The 17197-nt window shown below is 45.4% G+C and overlaps 1 protein-coding gene across 2 annotated transcripts in view; it reads right to left on the bottom strand.

The window, feature by feature from the left end:
• RAB30 (RAB30, member RAS oncogene family) overlaps positions 1–17165 on the bottom strand; it is a 47737-nt gene extending 30572 nt beyond the window's left edge. The window contains exon 1 of one of the 2 annotated variants that reach the window (XM_066989931.1): positions 16753–17165. The gene's annotated coding sequence lies outside the window, so the exon portion shown is untranslated. Of the gene's footprint in view, positions 1–15450; positions 15807–16752 lie in introns of those variants that run through there. The other variant, XM_048055234.2, reaches the window with a different exon arrangement.
• Between the last annotated feature and the right edge of the window lie 32 nt (positions 17166–17197).

Raw genomic sequence — 17197 nt, 5'->3', positions numbered from 1 at the left:
ATTAGCTCAAGACAACAGGGTCTATAAGGGTAACTAGTTTGGATCCTTCATCTTTTATATATGTGGCAACAGGAAGGAGTTTCCTCATTTTCCTTCTCCCCGACCAAGGACAGGCTGTGCTTGCAGGGCTACAGATCAAACCCTGCAGCATGAACATTCAAAAAAAAAAGCTCACTTTGCATCCAGGATGGGATAAACAGATTTCCACAATAACTTTTCAGCTCAGAAACACTGAATTGTGTCACAAAAGACTCACACATTAACCCTTACCCACACCACAGTGCTGCAATTTTGAGGTTGCTGGGGTTATTGGAATTGCAGCCACAACACACAAGGAGACTCAGCTCTTTCAGCCAGAAAATAAGCCAAAAGCACAGACAACAGGGCTTTCCAGGCCAGGGAGCTGCAGCCCGTGGAGAGGAGCCCACGCAGGAGCAGGGGGTCTGGGGGGAGCTGCCGCCCGTGGGGGACCCGTGCTGGAGCAGTTTGCTCCTGGGGGATGGACCCCGTGGTACGGAGCCGTGCGGGAGCAGTTCCTGAAGAGCTGCAGCCTGTGGGCAGCCCCCCAGGCTCAGTTCGGGAAGGACGGCATCCCGTGGGAGGGACCCCACGGGGAGCAGGGGCAGAGAGGGACCGTGAAGGAGCGGCGGAGACGAAGCGTCAGGGACTGACCGCAGCCCCCATTCCCTGTTCCCCTGCACCACGCAGGGGGAGGAGGTGGAAGAGGGTGGATGGGGGGAAGGTGTTTTTAGTTTGCTTTTAGTTCTCACTGCCCTAGTCTGTCAGTAATAGGCACTAAATTTTATTAATCTACCTTACGCTGAGTTTGTTTTGCCTGTGACAGTAACTGGTGAGCAATCTCCCTGTCCTCATCTCAGCCATGGAGCCCTTTTCTATCGTATTTTCTCCCCCTCTTCCTTTGGGGATGTGGAGTGGGAGAGCGGTGTGCTGGTGCTCAGCTGCCCTGTGGTGTGAAACCACCCCAGAGGGCTGCTGCCCTCCGGCCATTTGGGGTGCGGGAGCTTTCCTGAACTGCTGTGTGAGGGGGTGGATGCTGGGAGGGACGGGCAAGGAACAAAACACAGGCCAAAGGGGAATAAAAGGTAGGCTGAGAATCAAAAAGGAAAACAAAGAAAACCAAAAGCAAGTGAAAAGAGTTGTCTGTACGTTGCTGCGTTGGCGGGGGCTGACACTGAGACATCACAGAATTTTAGTCCTTTAAGGATGTTGCAGAGCAAATGTTTTTAATCCTGGCTAGGAGACTTTGTCCTGAGGCTAATGCCAACTAGTTACAGTCAGGAGCTCAAGATCTTGACACGCAATCCTGAAAGAAAAGCGTGTTTAAGTAAGTCACAGAAAAAAGGCTGCCATTATCAGCTTCTTAAATACATATATACTTTGACATTTTTCTTTAGGATATGGCTTGTCAGAGGAAATGGCATGAGATAGACAGACTGTGCTTGTGCCTTTGTATGGGTATGTAACATCTCACATTGATTCCTTCTTTGCAGTTCCCTAACTTGATACGAAATTATTTGGACTGCCACCATTTGTTCCTTAACAGAACGGGCTGTCTACCCAATAACAATATTTGTAACTCAAAGCTGAACATAAGGCATTTTCATTTAACAAAACACAGCTTTCCCTCTTAACGTTTCAATTTGCCATTTAATTCCGCGAAACAGAAGGGCAGCCTTGCTGTCCCCAGCCCGCTCCCACGCAGTGTCAGGCCATGCACAAGTGCCAGCTCGTGCTGCAGAGCAAGCTGCCACGAGCTGTGGACAGCTTTCACGTCTGATACAGCATCCCTGAAACGAGAGAAAGAACTGCTCCGGAAGCATTGCCCTGAAGTGGCACTGTAAGACCAAATTCACCTGCTCCGCAAAGCTCTGTGTAAGGGACTTTTCCAGAAGTATCACCTTAAAACTTAACTTGGAAAGCAGATTTACAAAGTCAGTGTTATTTTCCCCAACTTCTCTCTCTCAGTTATCAGCCAGTTTGCAAAGATTGCACAAATTTATTGTGGTGAAACAATTCTAAAAAAACAATCAAATTCCAGCTTTGACACACCTTTTCAAACTCCTCTGCTTTTCCTTTTTCTAGCTTCTCTCCAAGGGATGACCCTAAATGCCAACTATTTTAATGACTGACGTCTTTACCACGAATGTGCACTGTAGCTCCCTTTTTGCACAAACACTTCAGAGTCTCTGCAAGTCACCTGCAGAACAACTGAAATGTAGTCAGCTTGAAGAACTGGATACAGGCATGATAAAAAGCAAAAGTAAGCACTAACAGAGCTTGAAAATTGTGTTCATCAAGACTGGGGTATTTGCTTAGCTGGCAGTACCCAGAATTGCTAGAGATTATGGTTAAAAGAAATATGTTTTAACTCTAAGTTTACAAGGGGAAAAAAAAAAAGTGGTGGAAAGAAACTGTAAGGCAGTTTTGGTTATAGTTATAAAAAAGAAAAGTTTCAGGGTGTAAAGACAGGATCTTGGATAAAGATGCCTCACAGAGGCTGTTGGAGCACCGCAAGCTCGGCTGGCACCTCTATGGAGAGGAGCATCAGCACCTGGTGCAGCATGGCCAGAGCAGGAGAAATGCCGCCAGGAGGGGACAGTGGCAAGGATAAAGTGGCAAAACGTGTCCCTAATCCCCAACAGACACAGCCAGATACCTGCAGAGACAAGGTCAAGAGCCTTAGGGTCACCTCTGCCAAAAGTCAGAAAACACTCCATTTTTAAAATTACAAAGGCCATGTGTATTCTGGTGAAACTGTGCATCAGATGCAGGAATCTGAATTCAACTGAGCATAAAACAGGTTAGAGTAGAAATCTCGATGCCAATCCGAACAGGAGTCGCCACTTCCCACAGCTGAGCCGTGCATCTGTAATAAACCACGCTCTTGTAAATTCCAAACAGGCTTTCGGTTTGCTGTCAAAAGCACAAAACAGCCCAAGGCAATTGTGGAAATTTAGGCATTAAGTGTCAAGTATCCCGTTTGTGGTGCAACACAAGCAGACAGGTTTAAGCACCATTTTGGCATCAAGATGTAGGCTGGCTTGTGGCAAAAACAAATGCTCCACATCAAAAAAAAAAAAGAGAAAAAAAGAAAAAAAAAGTCTTTTTGTAGCCTTTGGAGTGAAGAACTTCATCTCCAGCGAAGAAATCCGGGTTTTCACTGCATGCTCACTAATCCACTGCCTTGGTTGCTGGCTCTGTTTCTGCTGCTCTGCAGTGGCCTCAAGCCCTGCATGGGGTGAAGGCTGGCAGCTCCAGGTTCTCACTTAAATTGGTTCGAGTTTCTTCTCTTGGCAACCAACAGCTTCTCTTCCCCCTCCATGAAATTGGGTAAGCACAGAGGGAGGCTTCCCAGGTAGGACTACAGGAGTTGCAGATAATGAAGATCACAGAAAGCACTGTTTGTATATTTATTAAACAGTCAGTGAAGACAGCTCATGCTCTTTGGAGTAGGTCTGTGTCATCTTGTGTTTGCCCCAAAGGCAGCAAAATAAAGCCCAAGCACAGCTATGAACATCTTCTTCACTCTTAGCATTAATGCTTTTTTAGGACAATCCAGATCTGCCCTAAGTGAGTGTTGTACGCTGTAATGAATGTGTATGAAGCCACGATTAAAAATATAATATTGCACTGAGGTTAAATTATTCATTCATCGTGTATTTCAACAACCAGCAAGTCAAACATGAAAGTCACTCAAACATCAGCTTCGCTGTTTAAGAAAACGAGAGCAGTGCTACAGATCCCACATGTGTGGCTCCCCTACCTCACGCACTCAGCTTCTCCTTCTTGCTCCTGGTGTTTGCTGCTTGGCTCTATTTTGGTGTGCACGATACGAGCTTTATATATACCAGGCTCTACAGAAGGTTGTACAGATTCCAACAACATAAAAATGAGTTCTGCTTTGAAATAATATATTATAATTTGGTGGGGGCTACCATGTTGAAAGAGGAAAGTCTGGAAAGTCTGAGTTACGACTCAAAAAATTCACTCAACATTTAACTCCTGTGAGGAGCGTACAAGCACGCTTTCCACCACGCATACGTGCCCACACGTACATCCTTTGGACTTCAAAGAAAGAACAAGTTGTGCACAAACAGTATGTGCATTTTTCCCATTTCTTCATCCTTAAGAGTAACTTCTAAACTGTGTGGCGATAACACTCAAGCCAGGCTGATGACCTCACTGTACTCCCTACTAGGCAAAAATGTCTCAGTAAGCATTATTTTCCACCTCAGGGCCATCACTACACACAGGCAAGACGAGAAAAAAGTAACAGATGAAGTGATGTCAGGAGAGCAGGAAGTTAGGAGGGATTTGAAGAAGCATCAAAACATGCATTTTTGATATTTACAGGGATTTCTGTAACTGTTCGGAGCGAGTCCCTCCCACGTGAAAGCAGGAGAGTGGTGGGGAGTACCGTGGCTTTGCCAGCTATGGTCAAAACGACCATTAGGAGTTTATCCCTTTTAAAAAGAAAAATGACCCCAGCCACACACTAAGGTATGCAACACTGGGAACCATTTCAAGCTTAGGATAAAATACAAGATGTTCCTTTTTAAAATCGTAAGTTTGAGGGTAAAACATCTTAGACAAAGCCCTCAAAGCCAAACTAACTTCACAAGATAGCCTGTACATCGGCACTTCACTGCTGTTACTGAGAATAACCCACATTTCCAGCAACACGCATAACTTACACATGAGACATCCAGCTAGTGTATAACATTTGTATAGTGTATAACATTTTCCAATACATCCCTCTGTGGCACATCACATATTAAGACCCAATTAATACATCCTCACTTTCCAAAGGGCATGCAAATTACGAGCTCTTCCTTCCTAGGAGGAGATAGATGTTGATTATGTGAAGGTGTTCTCCGTAATAATTCTCTTCCTAAATCACGCCAGTTGCCTTGTCTATTATAAAGGTGCATTTGAAATATCAAAAGAAAAAGGCCCTAATTATTAGCAATATCTGAACTACTAGCCATCAAAGTCGATTCCATACCGGACACGTTATCTTTTTCTGCACAGCACTGCTTGAATCCCCATAACACCTTTCCAGACAAAGTGCCATTAACATGCAAATGAAAAGTTCACGCTCCTCCTTCATTCCTAGCACAAACAGCAGGTCCTACTCGAGATGATACACAATTAAAGTCATAAGCAGAGGTAATGAAAGGATCAAAATAAGACAGGTTGGTTATACATGTCACAGTAATGCTTGCAAATCAGCCTCTCCTCTAATTACCACAGTATTTCTAGGAGGGATCAATTGCAGCAATATGGATGAATGAGATCCTAAAGCTGAAAAATGTACTGGATTAAACATTAATGCAGTCATTGACTGCCATCACTACATATATTCAATGGGGTGTGGGGTTTAGCAAAATATAGAATTTATTGGGTTTTAAATATCTAGAAAGACCAGAATCCATGACTCAGAGGCTTTCAGAGTCCCAGCAACACAATATACCAAAAATATAAACTCAGCCAACAGGCTATAATTATTGTGTTTTGTTTTTATTGTAAAGATCAGTGTAAGCATATAACTGGCAGGCACAGGCAGGAAGCCAAGCCTCAAGCTCTGCTCTATCGACTAATGTGGTCTCCATTAGCCCAGGGGTAATGGTACTCCAAACAGAAATACTGCTTTGCCCGGACCAAGCCTAAAGATACAATGCAAGCTCTTCTCCATAACAAGGTGAGTTTTGGATGAACATTGCCAAACAAGCACCTGAATTCAACAAGCTCCCCTTTCCTTCGAAGTGTTATGCACATTTAACTCCATGTTGTAAGGAAAGCAGGCTTTAGCAATCACCTGGCCTGGCTGGCCAGCAGGCTCAGAATTCTCTGAAGGAAAGACTGTTTCAGCAAAAATTATAAAAAGAATCCAATTTCCTTAGGTTTTTTGACCAACGGGCAGCTAGGATGAGGCCAAACTAGCGTCTGCACTGTAGCGAAGGTGCACAGCCCCTTACCCTTGCCATTTCTGTTTGGCTGCAGCTGCCTGGTTGCTCAGGACACTCAGCCCTGTCCAACAAGAGCACACACAGCAGCCACACATTTCTTCCCCACGTATTCCCGTCGTAGCTTCTTCTGGACATCACTACTGATTTGCATCAGCTACTTTCTGAACCTCTCTGGCTTGGTTTTTAGTGGTTCTGAGCCCTTGAAGCTTCAGCACTTTGTGAAGTGCTCAAAACCTCTCTGAAAAGTGTTCTCACACAGCATCCACAAAAGCTGATGAATCTCTTGTTAATAAATCATTTGACAGCTTGAACCTTGCGTCAAGTCTTTAAAAGCAGTAACATGTGATACCAGCCTGGAAGATTACACCGTGGCACTGTTTCTTCTTACCTACCTTTGAGGAGCTTACTGAAATATCCACATTAGTCTTACAAAAGGTCTGGACTCCTTATCTAATCTGTGAATAAGACAAGCGTCTCAGAGCACTTCCAAATCTCTTTCCAGTGACAGTGTTTGGCACCTACAACAACAACATTTAACTTCAGACAACCCATCCGAGGTGTCTCCAACTCAGGGGAGAAGGCAAAGCTCAGGGAACAGACGCAACTGAACTTAACGCGCCCTTAGCCAACATCTTTGCAAAGGGACTCACACTTTGTAAAAGGATTTAGGGTTACTGGGAACTTCAGCTGGAGTGTAAATTACTTGGGTTTGGCTTTCAGCTCTTTCAGATGAACAAACAGCAAGCGACTATGCCTTCTGCCTCCATAAGAGGACATGATATGTGCAGTCATCCAGGCTGAGGAATCCCTGAAATCACACTGTTGTACCGCAGTATTTGAATGAAGATCTCCAGAAAAGCACGTGCTCTGCAAGAAGGAGCCCCCTGAGAGCAAACAGTGCTCTTTCTGCTTGAATGGGACGGAACCCAAATCACAGCACAGTGGGACTGCAACAAAAATGCCTCGTTTTGCATGACAGTCACTTGAGCTCTAGGAATCACGGATCACCTCAAAGCTACAATTCACAATTCGGGTAGTACTAGTTTGTCTCCTTATTTGCCTGTCTGTGCCACCCCCCTAGCATGCAGCATTATTCCTCTTTTGCTCTCCTCTCACACACGGCTTCCAACTGCATTACAATACCCATCACGCAGCACCTCGCCGAGAGCTGGTGGCTGCAAAGGCAATAGTTACACCATGGCTTGCATGACAGCTTATAAAATTCTTTGGAGTTCTTCCAAAGGAAAAGCCTTGCATAAATCGGAGTTATTATTGTCATCTACAGACTGAGTCCAGCTAAGAATTCGCTAGTGCTCAGCGTGGAGACTGCGGATGTCTGAAATACTGATCAATGCGCAGCAGAGAGGCTGAGCTATAAACTTCATTAACATTGCCTGTAACACTTTTCATCAGCAGCAAACAATAAATCACTGATGAATATTCAAGGCATCCCTCTGAGGTTATCTCCATTTTACAGATGGAGGCAACCAAGAGACAGAAAGTTTGGGAGTGCCTTGCCTCTAACCGTAAAGCAGTTAGATGCAGAATTCAACCGTCTTGCCTTCAAAGTCCTTCTAGAGAAAGATGCAAATTATATACAGATTTCCTCGCAGTGAAACTAAAGAGACTGCGTTCCCTAAATCACTAATGCTATTCCCCATGCACACCCAGGTGCAGCACTGGTTACCTTTACTACTGTAGCACCCACAAGATGCAGGTAATTCCATATTCTCACAGTATGAAATGGGGACTAACAGAAAAAAAAAAAAAAAAAAAGCTCTATTTCAAAGACTTTACCACTGGTAATAAAATCTGAGCAATAAATAAAACACAGGAACAGCCAAAAAGAAATGAATGACTCAAACCCTGCATCAGAGGCAGAACCAGGCATGGACAATCCCTCCAGACTACCAGACACAGACATAAGTACGTTCATTAACGAAGCATCACCCAGCACCGCACAGGAGGTATTTACGGCATTCTGGCATCTCCGAGAACTGATGTCATCAAGCAAAAATAAGGAATATTGTGAAAGATGTGTTAACGCGACGGAAAGAATTTTGTATGCAGTTTCACACATTTTTCAGCAAGGCGTTTGACATTGAAGCGGGATGCCCTGGTTACTGACGGCTACTCTGCGAACTGATGCAGCACGCTCACCGCCGCGATGACTGACAGCTGAAGTAAACAAACAATAATTCACGCCAGGTTTTTCCTCCCCGTGGCGACAGCTTTTGTAAAGCTGCACAACTTAATGAGACACGTTATTTAATATTTATTTCACAATCAGCCTCCTTTACCCTAACAGAATTAGCCTCAGCCCACAGTGAACGTATTCCTTGGTTGTTTACTTGAACAAGTCAATACTCAATTAATTTTGAATTTCTTCAGTTCTGAGTTTCTAACTAGAGGGGATTTGTTGTAAAAACTTTTTTTTTTTTTTGAAAATTTCTTTTTTCTTTTCTTTTTGAAATTAAATACCAGCGAAGCATCTGTATGGCTGCAAAGTGAATCAGTTTGGGGGCACTGTCCCAAGAAAATTAACCTGGAAAAAGAAAATCACAGAATCATAGGGGTTGGAAGGGACCTCGAGAGATCATCGAGTCCAATCCCAAATCATAATACTAACATTAAGATTAGCTTTAAGCAGGTAGTTTCTTGATCTAGAGGCACAACAGGTTAGAGACAACGCCGATATAAATGGGATGGCCACTGACAAAAGACTGTAGGCTTATGATGCATATGGCAAAATGATTAATGGTGGAAGCACAAATGTCCCTGGCAGTGCAGCAACTCAGTGAGGAGCTTTAAAAACTCCCCAGGCTTTATTCATGGCTGCAGCAGAAAGTTCAGGCATGGCTACAATGCAACAGGGCAGGGGGAAGCAAAAACATCCCAGCAGACACTTGTCAGAGGCTGTGCATTCAAAGACAGTTTTGTCTCTGCTTTCTGGTGCCACGTGGGGACTGACTACCTGTGCAGCCAAGTGCAAATGCACCAAGACACCGTTTTTCTGCAGGACTGTGATAACAGAATTGCTACTTAAAACATATATATATGTGTATATATATATACACACATAAAGAGAAGAAATATGAAACATAAAATGAGAAGAAAAAGATTTCCTAATATAGGACAACTCTATACATTAACAAAATTAGTCTCTGAGGTTTACAAACCTAATGGAAACATCAAGAATTACCTAAAGATCACCGTATTGATATACCTGCATTTGTTTTCCAGTTTTGGGGGGAAATAGAAGAGATCAGACGTGGGGTTACTGACTGTAAAAAGGCACAGCTCGATCCTGCACCAGATACATGCTATATCCATACAAGGGATGGTCAGCACGTGGCAGCACCCAAGAGCTCGAGAAGAAACCTCATTCCTACAGATACCACGGAGCAGTTTCCAACCAAGCCACGCACTCACGGTTCTCCCTCGTAAGTAGGTCGAGCACAAATCCGTTAGCCTGAATAGTAAGACCTCAATTCCAGAGTTCCCATTCGGCTGCTGAAATTAAAGAGTTAACAGAAATCTGGCTTTATTTGGGGGTTTCAACGTGTGCACACACACACGTCCATCTCTCTGAGTAAAATGCTACTACGATATTTTTGAAACACGAGTACTGCTGGCTGGAAGAAAATGGGCACAGTTCCCTTTTTAGAAGGAACAAATTGTTCAGAACAAGGACAAATGCAATAGAGAAATCAGGCATCAGCTTCACTTCTGATGTTTCAGGCTTCTGGTACATGCAACACGGACACAGCCTCTGCAGGATTTATCTTTCCTTATACACATATATACCCAATGTTGTGCAAGAATTGCCCCATAACTACATAATGGTCTCAAGAGCGAGAATTTCCAGTGGGATTTGTGTATTATCAGATGCATATGTAAGAAATTAGAGGATGCCATGATCTTGTTGGCTACAGTACGGGGAGAATCTGGAGGCTGCTGTTGCCGCAGGGCTGGTGGAACTGAGGATGGCACAGACATTGGCTTCACTCGAGCAGATTTTAGATAGAGGACATGGAATTAGCTACAAGCTGTGTTAAAATGACCCCTTTCTAGTGAAATCTCTTTTCTGTAGTTGTGCCACAGAACCAGAGGGATTTCAGGGAAGAGGAACGGAGCCCAAAGCCATCATCACACAGGTTGAACTTTCAGCCTACAAAACTCAGCAGTACCATGGGCTGACCAGTCCTACGTGAAACCAAACGCTGGGAACAGCCTTCCCCCAGCGTCCTTGGGAGCCCAGAGATGTTTGTAAATCCCAGGCCTACCCCTGCTCCCTTGCGAAAGCTACAGATCACTTCAGTCTTTGCTGGGGTTTTAATTAAACTCATTACCGCAGGTTTATCGAAGCTAATACCTTTTCTCCACAGGACACGATGCACCACAGACGTCAGAGAAGATGCAAGAATAAAATGCCTGTTGTTTCTCTTAATCTCCTTCTCGATGCACAAAAAATAACCAATATCCCCACAGCAATTTCAGGATGAAGGACAGAGGCTACCTGATTCTCACATCCAAATATTTTATTCATCTCCGAATGGAATAATCTGATTTCTCTCGAGATTCTAAATAAGCCAGGAAAGCTTTTTCAACCCCCCATTTATTTTTCAGGTATTTGAATTAATAGCTATAGAGCAAGAACAAACAAAAGGATTATTTTCTTCAAGTGGTAGTCTCTTCTTCTCTCTGTCAATCAGCTCCAGCAGCCATTGTAATAAATCCTGAAGCTCCTGAGTTAGAGAAGGTAAAGACTCCCTTTGTCATCAGAAAGCAACAGGAAAATAAGCAAACAAAGAGCACTGTTTCCAGCGTGGAGACCCCTTACTGGATATCTTGAGGCTACTAACAGGAAATCAGGTTGTCCAAGAAATAAGTTTATACACAAGTTTGTCTTACTGTGTTTTTAAGAAAGGATGTTATTTGAAATAAATATCCTCAGTGCTGCATCCACAAGGGTCACGAGTACACCATGCATTAGACCCTGGAAGCACAGAAGATGGCCCCACAGAGAACTTCTCACTAATTAGAAATGAAGCTGGCTCCCTTTATAAACTTGTTAGATAAAAAGCTTTGACTGATCTATTTTCCATTACTCTGAGTTCAGGCAATGAAATTTAAATCACAGAGAAGTGCTAATGATTATTTTTCAAGTCAGCTTTTTATTACTGAAAGCATTCTCTGCAACGCAGCAAAACCAAGATCTGGGCATCTAGAAACATGACTTCTCTTCTGATCTCAGCAAACCCTTCCACTTGCTCTTTGACTGTAAATCTGAACACCAGCATTCACCTCCAAAATGAAGGCATTGGCCTAAATCCTTAACACGGATGAATCTCAGCTTCTACTGCAGTTCCCATCACTTTTGTATCTACGGGTGAATAGTTATTTGGAGCAGAAGAGCGATTGCTAGAAAGACAGGAGGGCTCGAAATGTTCCTGTGCCTTGCAATTCACCCACCACAGGGCAGAGCGCAGGGGGACCGGTTTGCTAATCACACATCCTTCTTTCCACCCAACATCTTTAGCAACCCGTTCCCTATTGGTGTCACGTCTTCTGCAGCTGAGAGTCTCTGCTTCTGCCCATTCACAGCATTCCCCAGGTTCGTTTGTAGTCGGGGAGTATCCAAGCTCCTCGGGGCTATTGCTGAGCATCACTACATAGAAATGCAGCAGGAGGGTGGCTGCGCCGGAGCGGGTGGCAAGGGGAGGCTCAGGCAGAGGAAAATCCTCCACTGGAGAAAGCAGATGGGCACAAGCATGTCAACAGTCCCCTTTGAGGCAGTGCTATCTCAGTAGGGCCTGCCCATTGGAGACAGCACTTACAACCAGCTGGCTGCTCCGGGAAGGGGCTGCATCCTTCCGCAGCCAGACAGGGGGGACAATCCCACCTACTCCTTCCATGGGTGCACGGGGATCAGCCAAAAATACCCAAAAGCACACGGACCGATCACGTACAGGCTCTCACATCCCAACAAACCAGTGCCAAAGCTCAGCACCATCCCGCAGGACCGGGGTCCACGATGATTCTCTCGTGAGAATAACAGGATGGATTTGTACCAGGAAATACTCCCACTTTAAATGCACACACGCTGCCCTTCGAGTAACTGACTTTTCGCTGAATGCACAATCAAAAAGCACAATTTCGGTTTCTGTGACTTTGCTGCAGATGAGGAGCAGCCCAGGGCAGCCGTGGGTCAGGCTGCTGGGGCCCTGCATCGTGTTCCTCTCTTCGTGGAAAGCATCTCTAGCAGGCCTGAGTTACCCAGGCACTGTTTGGCTTCTCTACACTTTGGCATCTCTAACATCTTTCTTTTTTTCCTTCCTTTTCTAAACTCACCCTGTAGGATACAGTCTTTTGGGAAACCATGTGCAAGCTCATCTTTTTTCATGCCAGCACAGCTTTCCCTCTCCTTCCTGTCCTCTCTTTTCAAGGTCTAAAAGAAAACGCCATTCAGATACTTAAAGGTTACAGTTAATTTTACTTCAGCAGTGCCTTAAAAAGGAAGTATTTCTTCTAAAGGGAAAGAAAGTAAGCAGGATATTCACAGATCTCGAATAGGACAGTAGCAAATTTCAGTGAAATTCCATACAGCTTGAGCAATATAAAAATCTTACTGAAGGTTTCTTCCTCTGTTTGTACAACTATTCCCTAATTATCTCTGGAAAGTAATAGCTAGGTTAGTTTAAACAGGTGGTTTAAATTTTGCCTGAAGTACATCAGGGAACGGTGCACCTCTGCACAGAGAGAAGTGGGAGAGCAGTAACTCCGGGCGAGGCAGGACAAACAGCAATTAACTCTCGAGCTGTTTGCAGCCTCTGTATCTATCTAGAGCTCAATGCAACAAAGCTCTCCAATGGTTTTTGTCTATGCAGGGTGAAGTCAAATAACACTACAACACACATCTCACTAATACCTTGCTTTCGCCCTATATTCAGGACCAACATTAAATAGCACAGATGAGTTATGAAACTACTATAACAGTGACATACTTTCACGGGGTCTTCATTCTGTTTAAATATTGACAAGGGACGTGTTCATCCCTGTTCTGCCCTAATTAATTCAACGTATTAGCACCTGAGAAATGTTTGACCCAACTCCCTCAATTGAAATTCGTGATTTAAGCAGAAGCTGACCAAAAGGTATCAGGACTGCATCGCAAACAGGACAGGACAGTTGTCTCACACTGTAAGAGAGCCATTAAAAATAAAATGAGGATTTAGTCAGTTATTGACAGAATCAATGGGGGGGGCAGGAAGCTAAATGACTTGCTGCAAAATGAAATCACAGGAACTGAAGAGTAAATCAAAGCACTGCCTCAGGCCACGTAATCTGTCCTCCAGCCAGAGCTGGGCTGGTGCTGAGCATCTCTGCCCCAAGCTCTGTCCAAACGGGCGGATGTTTTTAGCATTGGAAACCCACCTGTAATACAAAAGGTGATTTTATTGCCTACTAAGTCTCCTGCCCTGAAGTTCTGCAAGCATCCATGCAAGCCTTCTGGTTTAAACAGCCTCGTCACTGCTAGGTACGCCCACCCGGCGTGCTTCTGCCACGCTGGTCCCACTATTATGATGAATCACAAACTTTCCTATTGCCTGGGCGGTTGTTTGGCAAAATGCACGAACTAGCCCGTACCACACATTTTCTCACTCCCGTCTTTGTACTTGCTGACAGCAAGGCTTGCACTCACACTGTTGGTCCTGCCCTAAAAAAAAAAAGACTTTTTTTTTTTTAATTAGAAAATGAATTTATCTAAGCTATAACAATTTCTTGCTCGGCTATATTTTGTGTAAAAATAAGAAAAGGAGGAAAAAAAAAGTTGCTGGTGAAGCAACTGCTCAGCCCCTGCACAGGGCCCTCCTCACCCATCCGCTGCTTCTCCAGGAACTCCAACTTCCTCACCAGGCCCCGACTCCAGGCTAGAAAATCCACAGCCTCCCATTGTTCTGTAGCAAAGACTTAAAAAAAAAGACTTAAAAGACAGCAAATCTGCTGCAGCTCTGACTCTTCCCAAGTTCCTCGCTTCTCCCCAGCCTTTGACTCCTCCATACATAAGGCTGGGAGACACCACAGCTTCCAGGGAGGCTTGCACCTCTTTCTGTAGCGGCTCTGGGCTGTGGATGATGTTAATGATAAAGCCAATTCTGCCTTTTACCAACACACCAGCCAATGACACCAAACGCGGTTTGATCCAGAAATGAACTAAAACCAAACAAATAAAAGCTGCATAGTGTATGGCCAAGAGAACATCTAGCCCTGAACCCCTTTCCAGATGCTGGACACAAATAAGAAATTAAGGGGGAAAAAGAAAATAGAGGAAATTTTTAGAGCTGCCTTGCTGGGAGAGTCCCTCTGCTTCCAGCAATCGGCATCTTAGGGGCTTCTTGAATCACGGTGAATGCAAACATTGCATTTAGCTCCTTGCAGGATCAGGACACAAATTACTCAGGAGGAAGGGCCACTTCGTTCGTCTTCGTGCTGTCACTGGAATCACTCATCTCCTGAGCGATTTGCAGCTTTGGTCCATCTTTTTTTCCCCTCAATTTCTGTTGCTGCAAAGCAAATTTTCATCTTCTTAATAGTGTAGATTTCTGGAGTACATCTTTAAACCACTTATTGCTGTAGTACCATATAGCTTGAAAATGCTAGCACACAAAACAACGCTGCTAGAAGTCGTTCTAAATTCAAGAGACCTAATAATTGGAGTAGCGATGAGACAAGCATAAATAGCAATACGCACACGTAATAACACACAGGTATATAAAGATGAAAGCAGAATGAAATGGCGACATCACAAAAATGTCATTGCTTTTAAACTACAAAAAACCCTGGCCACAGACATCCTGTTCCTTCTCCACACCGTCTGCATCACTATTTCCCAGCACAATTCCCAGGCAAATTATCACTTCATTTCCAGTGCCTTCACTTCACAGCTACCAAAATCGCTGCTATAAAACTTCTCCTTTTACAGCCAGGAAGGGGAACCCTGGATTAGATTGCCGGTTCCCTTCCTTACAAAATAAAGGGGAAAATGCAATTCCAGGAAATAAATACATTTTTTTAAAAAAAAAAAATGGCTAAACAAAGGCACGTCCTGCACGCACTGGTGTTCTTCCCCTTTGAGTCGGTACCAGAGAGGAAGGAAAATAAAGCGATGAAAGGGATGCCAGGAGGAGGTGGGGATGCTGCGTGCGTCCCTCGGGAGCTCGCTGCAAGAAGGGAGGCTACGAAGCGCTGCACATGGGCACCCCAAGCCCAGAGTGTTTACAAGCGGGTGCTGGACCCAAACAGGGAGGCTCATTGTCCCCGCTGCACTCTTGTCACCGGTCCCCAGCGCTGCGACTCGGGGACAGCCTGCCAGAGGACGCCCAGTGCCAGCTACACGAGGGAAGGGCAGAATCAAATACGCAGGAGAAAGAAGGAAAAAAAATAAAATATTAAATACCCGCTCAGCTGTACGCTCTCTTCCTGCCCTCGGGACAGGCTCCAAGGAGGGCTTTGGGGCGGATTAAGTTTAAAGGGCACGCAAAGATGCCGAGGGATCTGCGAGGAGCAGCACCCTTCTGCCCTCGCCCCTTTTCCAGCCAGCAGCACGAAGGCAGAGGTCTGTGCTCCGCAAGGGGCTGCAGAAATACGAGAGGGGGAAAGCACCCTGATGTCATGCTAGGGGAAATGCCTCGGATCTTGCACCAATATCGCAGCAGCGGTCACGCAAAGATCCCGCAGAGAGCAAGGAGCGAGCAAAGTCGCACCGCGACAGAGATCTGCTGGGGCACAAAGTTTTTCAGGAGTTTAAAACGCCTGCCCTTACCGCGTTTCTAAACGGAGGGGGGGGGAAAAAAATCCCTCATTCGACAGTTTGGGAGTCGAAATAAAACATCAGGCTGTCCAACTGACAGCTTTGAAAATCCGCACTCCCGACACGGCTCGGAGAAAAAAGAAAAAGCTGCTCGCAGACGGGTGCGCGGCTCGACCAGACCCCCCCTCACGGGCAAGGTCTTGGGAATGAGGGGGGCAAACAGGAGAAACCCCAAGGCACCGCACACCAGCGACCACAAACCCCATCCTTAACAATAATAATAATAATAATAATAATAATAATAATAATAATAATAATAATAATAATAATAAACCTCATGCGACTTTTTGAAAGGCTTTTATTTTTTCCCCGTCTCAGCAGCACGGAAGGACAGCGAATAGAAGCCCACCCCATTTATTTTTCGCCGCTGCACCGCATGGGATGCGAACAGGGCAGGGTCCCCCCAGCACCCCGGTACCCGGCACGCACCATCCCGCATCGCCCCCAAAGGGCCGGGGAGAGGCCCGCTAATCAGTGCTCTCATTAGGCTCATTTTTCCCCAAAAAAAAATCGGATTTTTTTTAATAGCAGTAACCCGGGAGAGCCCGCACAGCACAGCCCCACGTTGGGAAACGCGCCGTGCGGGTAAACGTATTGGGGTGGGAATAAAAAAGGGCAAATGAAATAAAATAGAAGGGAATGATTGAAATAGAGTAATTAAAACGGAAGAGAATAATTAAAATAAAATAGAAGAGAATAAAATAGAATAGAACAGAAGATAATAGAATAGTAGAGAATAAAATAGAATAGTAGAGAATAAAATAGAACAGAAGAGAATAGAAGAGAATAGTAGAGAATAAAATAGAATAGTAGAGAATAAAATAGAATAGAAGAGAATAAAATAGAACAGAAGAGAATAAAATAGAATAAAACAAGCGCAGAACTCACCTGGTTCGGGATTTTTCCTCCCCCTCCACGACCACAAAACCAGGCGGGAGCCGGGCGCTGCTCCCCGGCGGTGGGTTTTGGGGAGGGGGGGGACGAGGTGCAGCCCCCCGGGGGTCGGTGCCGGGCACCCCCCGGCGCTGTGCTCCCCCCCCCGGGGCTGGGGGCCGGGCTGCGAGCACCCCACAGGGCGCTGAGCCCCCCCCCGGGACCCCCCCTCCGGTGCCCCGCGGCTCCCTGGGCTGGGCACGCAGCCACCCCCGGGGCAGACCCCCCCTCTTTTTTCTTTTTTTTTTTTTTTTTTTTTTTTCTCCCCGTTATGCACGCAGCGAGGCAATCCCCCCCTCAAGGGCTCGGTGCGGGAGGACCCCCCCGAGGGGCTCGGAACGAGGCCGCCCCCGGTGCCGGGGCTGCAGGAGCGGGACGCCCCCCCCCTCAGGCCCCCCCC

Source organism: Anser cygnoides, chromosome 1 (genome assembly GCF_040182565.1).
Source record: "Anser cygnoides isolate HZ-2024a breed goose chromosome 1, Taihu_goose_T2T_genome, whole genome shotgun sequence".
Lineage (NCBI taxonomy): Eukaryota > Metazoa > Chordata > Aves > Anseriformes > Anatidae > Anser > Anser cygnoides.
This window is presented reverse-complemented; position numbering and strand designations above follow the sequence as displayed.